Source organism: Coenobita brevimanus, chromosome 1 (genome assembly GCF_032717465.1).
Source record: "Coenobita brevimanus isolate Jiangsu-jjx chromosome 1, ASM3271746v2, whole genome shotgun sequence".
NCBI classification, from domain to species: domain Eukaryota; kingdom Metazoa; phylum Arthropoda; class Malacostraca; order Decapoda; family Coenobitidae; genus Coenobita; species Coenobita brevimanus.
Window position 1 is genome coordinate 58,541,112 of NC_136954.1, and position 6,563 is coordinate 58,547,674.

A 6,563-nucleotide genomic window follows, 5' to 3' on the forward strand; every position below is an offset into this window, starting at 1 on the left:
AATGTCATGGGACTCAAAATGTTCCATCCATCCATTCATCATCCAATCCCACGTTGCCCCATGAGGATCGTAGGAGCCCGGGGCTAGGCAAGTTGGTCCTGACATTTAAGATGAGAGTGACCAGCCTCACTCATCCGTGAGTGGCATTACTTGAGCAGTAAACCCCAACCTTCTCTTGAATATAAACTTTCACCTGCCCAATCCGACTGGAGCGCCATAATTACCCACTAAACCACCAGGCGCCATAATTTGGTTATACGGTTACCACCCAGCATAGTAAATGGTTGCCTGGTGTACATGAAATCATCTGGCTTGTCACTCGGTGTAAAGTCATCCATAGGCATCAGGAAGAGGAAAGAATGAAGGAAAGAAAGAAGAGGAAGTGTAAAGTCACCCGTAGGCAGAAGGACGAGGAAAGAATGAAGCAGAAAAAGACAGAAGAGGAAGGAAGGAAAGAAGGAAGGAAAGGAAAGGGCAGACACCTGAGAGCAGCAATGTATCGAGTGAGTGGATGGTGAGCGCCCCCACCAGAACTCAAAATGAAAAATATTGAAATTCCGGCACCTGTGATGGAATACCTGACTTGCTGATTAAACAAGCATAGAGCAAATCTTTATGAGATACACTTCTCTCTGCGGGCTGTATTCTAGGTGGCATAGGAGGATTCCAAACAACTTTTCCATAGCAATTTATTCTTCATATTACACCGCAACATTCTTCTTCATGTTGCTTTATATCGTTTTAATGTCGAGATAGTTTTCATCACGAACATACAAGGATATGATGAGGTGTAATGCGCAGAATAAATCAATAAGGAAGAGGTGTCACGAAATCATCAATGTCACTGGGAACATGACCCTTAAAGCTTAAATAATCGGGAACCAGAATCAAGATGCAGACATAAATGTTACGCCATCATCACTGCAGTTGTAACATTGAAGTCAAAATGGGGTCCACTACAAGACTGGACTTTCTTTTCGGAGGAAGAATGATAGCTAGAATGAACTCTTCCTTTTGCAACTGAAATACATTAGGGAAGGTGTGTTTGTAATAAGAGTGATTAATGGGAATGCTGAGATGTTGCAGTGACCATGTTTGCAGCGTCGATCCTATGAGTCTGCATAGTCAACACACCTACATTAGCCAGCGTCACACTGGGCAGAAAACGGCTAACATGTTAGACATTTTTGCGAGGCGAATGACAAACAATCAGTGGGATTCAGCTTGCTAGGAGGTTTGTTGATGTGATAAGGACTCAAATGAGGTAAATATAATTTTTCATCATATTTTTAACTGTGAATGATATATATAATTAGAGCTGGAGGTAAGTTTAAATGAAAGCGGATCGCAAAAGTGGCTAACATGTTAGCCAGTTTTGCCCAATGTGACTCCACCTAGAGAGAATTATTCCGATAATTTTGAAAGAGCCTTTGATTTCTGCGTTTTGAATTTGGGATTCGTGTCAAAATTAAGACGATTTTGATTGTATAGAGAAATCACAGGATGTCGGACTGGTTTGGGAAGGACCATCTGACGAAAGAAACTGACAGGCGTAAGAGAGTTATCACAATAGGCTAAGGCACAATAGGCAGTTATGCAATATTCACTGCAGGAAATGACTGTGCTTAATGATGGAGCACAATAAACTTGTAGAATTCATAACAGCACAGTTAAGAATTGGTGACTGGACTCTTTATGAATGTTTTTAAGCAATGAAACCAATAACTGAAAACACTGAATTTTAAAGATTTACAGATTAGTGAAGTAATTTTTACCAGAGGACGGATAAGATTATACAAGGGTTGTGTTTTTCTCTTACCTGTGTTAACGTCGTATAGACCGATGAGTTAATGGCTTTCCCAGCACCACCTTACCTTATTTATAGTGGCCTATCCTGTGACGTCACCAAGCCACGCCCACTTCACCCACCCGCCCTCTCTCTCTCTCTCTCTCTCTCTCTCTCTCTCTCTCTCTCTCTCTCTCTCTCCGTAACTTGACTGTCGACGGACTGACTCCATCCGGCAATTTTTTGTTAAAAACACCTTAACCAGGCTAACGTGTTCACCCCTTCACCGGGCTGACGTGTTCACTTTATTGTAACCACCACCACACGATTTTAGGTAACCTTGTCAGTACATTGACAAATTTTCTCTCTGTATTCTTGCTACCTCCTGACGATTTTTCACAACTTAAGTGAAAGTGGGGCGTCTTTTGGTGAGGGGTTTGGAAACGATCTCCATTAACCCCTTTATTACGAGAGGTTTTCCCGCAGCTGAATAAAATCGTCAGGGAGTAGGAAGAATAAAATCAATAAGACATCACCGAGCTGAAGGTTTAAATGAAGAATGATCTTTAGGTTTATTTGTCTGTGAATATTCTTATGCTTCCATGACCCACTCACCTGGATAAAATCGTATGGTGTTAGCTGAAACAGGATACTAGAGTTGCCCAGGCATTGAGAGAATTACTGGCATCGGTATCAGCGCTACTGTGATTCTGTGGCTCATTTTAAGCTGATTAAAATAGAATGACGGTATATTTGCGTTTACCTTTAAAGGACATTGACCATGCTAGGCTTTACTATAATGGATTTTTTTTTTTTTTTTTAATAAGGGAACGGGGCCAATCTTACAACGTGAATACTGAGCCGTGATTGTGTGCATTTCGATGAGCCTTAGTTATGAGGCAATAATGAATCTCCATGGTTAATAGTCGAATCAACCCTTCAGTCTGACCACACTTTCCCATCAGTTGAATGGGGTTGGATATCTTTGTCAGGTTAGAACAAACACGTTAAAGAATGTGCACTGTTGGTCCTCTCACCCGATGGCAGTTCTCTATGTATAACAGGTCCGTATTTTCGGTGGCTTTGGAGACTTCGTAGCTATTTTATCCTCTTGTAGATTCCTGCAAAGTCTGTCTGTACTGGAAGTGTATAAATAACGTATGAGAATAAATCAAGGTGTAATAGGCGTAATACATCGCTGAGAAACTCGATACGGAGCTTACAGTGTCACCTAGATTACCATGTCCCTGTCGCCAGCTCTTACATCTCCAGACAGGACTTCACTCCATATCTTCCTCGATCTGCCTTCGGGTACTTCTCCCTTCGCATTTATGCCTGTGATGGCCCTCCTCGGCCAGTCATCCTCCTGATCACGAGAAAGTACATAATATCATTCACCACTGTATTCTTACATCCACAGTCCCCTTCAGTGCCAGCCTGTGAGGGGTCTAATAAACTGGATGAAACTGCCTGATGGTGGCGAGTACGAAGTAAAATGAACGTCATCATACTGAAGGAGTTTATATATCCCATCCAGTAATTCATCCGAAAATCCTTTAACCCCTTTAGTACAAGGACGATTTTATTTTTGTCAGTAAGTACTTCCATTCACCGATACATTCGTAAATCTTCCTAACACGCCCATTCGTAAATCAGATGATCATTCTGTTCACCGAGGACGTTCTTAAATCCTCATGTCAATTCCCCTCGTAAATTCGTTAACTCCATCCACCAGTACCTTCGTAAATCCTATTAACTCCTCCGTTCGAAAAATATCCTTCGCCAATATACTTCTGACTAGTGATAAATCCATTCGTAAATCCGATCGGCACTACTTTTGCAGATCCTCCTAACACGTCTATTCATAACTTCGTTCGCCAGGATGTTCGTATGCGAAATCCTTCTAACATACTCGTCCGTACATTCTCCCATCAATCCGTCGTCGGACTGTTGATTCTGTGTATGGCGTTTTTAGAATATAATTTCCTGTTAAACGGATGAATGAAAGCGAATGAGAGTTGGTGTACCCATGGGGCTGTGCGTCCATTCATAAATCCTTTCGCCAGCATGTTCGTACGTGAAATCCTCCTAACATACTCGTCAGTACATTCGTCCACCAGTTCGTCGTCGGACTGTTGATTCTGTGAATGGTGTTTATCGAATATAATTTCTTGTTAAACGGATGAATGAATGAGCTGTACCTGCATAAAAATAGCACTGTATGGGTTTTATTTCCATTAGTTGTGATTTCAGCTTTCTCTCCTTTACGCCATCTTATTTCATTCTCGTTAGTTTTCATTTATTGTTTTTAGTGTTTTTATATTTATTGTTTTTGTTATAATCTCTGCGTTATTTTCTCTTTTCTTATTTTGTCATTTTCTTGGCTTTCGATTATATTATTTTATAGGTTTTATTTTCTTCCTTATTTTCATCATCCGTTTACTTTATATATAAAGTTTCGTTTTTTTTTTTTTTACATTTTCGTTTGCGCTTTCTTTAGTTACAGTTATATAATAGAGAGAGAGAGAGAGAGAGAGAGAGAGAGAGAGAGAGAGAGAGAGAGAGAGAGATGGGGTGGAGTGGAGTGAGAGCATAATTTATAAAATGCTGTCACTTTAGGTTACTAATATACTGTACTCAGCCCTGGTATAATGTACCCACAATTCTGCCGCCATTGTTGGTCGGTCAGTGTCATTATTCCTTTGACTCATGTTGAGATACTGGGGCAGAGGGAGAGAGGCAGGGAGGGAGGAAGGGAAGTAAAGAAAGAAAAAAGAACCTGTGGGTTAGGAAAAGTGGGCGAGGAGTTGGGTAGGATTAAATTTAAAAACTCCGATCACTCTTTGTTTACTAATGTACTCTGCCTTACTATGATCTACCCGTAATCCTGTTGCTACCCATGTTAATCAGTCAGCGTCTCGCTTGGGAAAAAGGCATCAATTTTATCTCCACTCGTGCTAATGATGTCGCTAATGTAGGCTTGAGGGGTGGCCATAGTTAAGAAGAAAGGAACTGGGGGGGGGGGCAGTTTTGTGGTGTAGGCTGTGGGCGGAGGGAGGATGGGAGAAGGAGAGCAAATGTCAGAGGGGGAATGATGATAATAATAATAATAATAATAATAATAATAATAATAATAATACAATGGCGATGATGATGATCATGATGATGGAGAGAGAGAGAGAGAGAGAGAGAGAGAGTATTGTACTGTAGTGGTTAACCACTTCAAACCGATGACGTATTAATTTCTATTCTTTCCACCTCCTGAGTATTATGTTCTCCGGCAAGGAGAGTATGTTTTCACCCCTATTTGTTTGTTAGTTTGTTTGTCCGTTGGCAGGATTTCTCAAAAACTAAAAGGGAGATCTGGACCAAATTTGGTGGTTTGATAGCCCGTGACCCAGGGAACAATCGATTAACTTTTGGGACCGATCCGGATTGTATTACATAGTCTGGATCCGGAAAACACATTTTGCGAAACCCTGATCACTGATGAGAAAACCTAACCCATTTTGAAGAGTGGTTTGGAAATTACATTGCCCATTTCGGAGAGATGTGCTCCACTGAGTGCCCCTCTAGCTCTAGCATTCACTTTTCAGACCTAGTGAGCCTGAGGTAGATGTAGCCTCTGATAACTCCTTCGTTGTGAGAAATCTTTTTTAAACTGTATAAAAACGTCTGGTAGTAGCAAGGTGCTACTACTACGGTTTTTACTTCTGCAGCTACTGCTACTATTACAACAACAATAACAACAACAGGCCCCCAAGGGGGGAATTACACCAACGCCGCGAGCTGATAGCCTACATATCTAGCGCGGCTCGGAATATGACCTTGACCGTGACCTACATTCACAAATTTCGAATTCGTAGGAGATTTTCATCCCTGCTACACACCACGAAAATATTGTGATGATATCTTGAGCTGTTACGAAGTTTTCGTGCTTAAAGATACACACGAAGATAAATGAATTGAAAACAGTACCAGCTTCGTTATCGCGGTTGGTAACAACTATACTACTACCATTACTACCACTGCTGCTACTACTACTACTACTACTACTGCTGCTGCTGCTAGTATTACTACTACTACTACTACTACTACTACTACTACCACTACTACTACTACTACTACTACTACTGCTACTACTACCACTACTACTACTGCTACTACTACTACTACTACTGCTACTACTATGTTTCCCCCCTCGTATGAAACTCCACCACACCTTCCGGAGGCGACCACCAGATGACGGGCAGTGGCGACACCAGGGGTTAGATTTTGGGGGGGCTGTAGCCCTGGTGCATGTAGAAGGGGGGGGGGAGCGAAGCGAGCCTATGCAGCTGGGGGGTACGGGGGGGGGGCGCTGTAAGCCACCCCGGAAAATTTTTCGGAAATTGAGCAGCTTTAGGGGCATTCTTGAGGCCTATAGATGAAGAAAAAGTAAAATAAGGTCTCATAGGCTATTAATAAGAAACTTATAGGACACATGAATATTGATGGGCCTAATACCAGGTATCAGTAAGCCTTATGATATAACGTGTACAAGGTAATTGTATAAAGCTTTTTTGCAGATAATAGTTTTTCTTCAATTGCTAATATTATGTGGTATCATAACGGTTTCTTTGTCTTACCATATTAAATTTGATAATTCAGAGAAGCTCTTTATTCAATATATATATATAGTTATAATTGCCAAGATTTATCTTCCATTACCGGTACTGTGATAGGAAAACAAAGCCATTCACAAAAAAAAACAAAAATTATAAAATATTATTCTAAA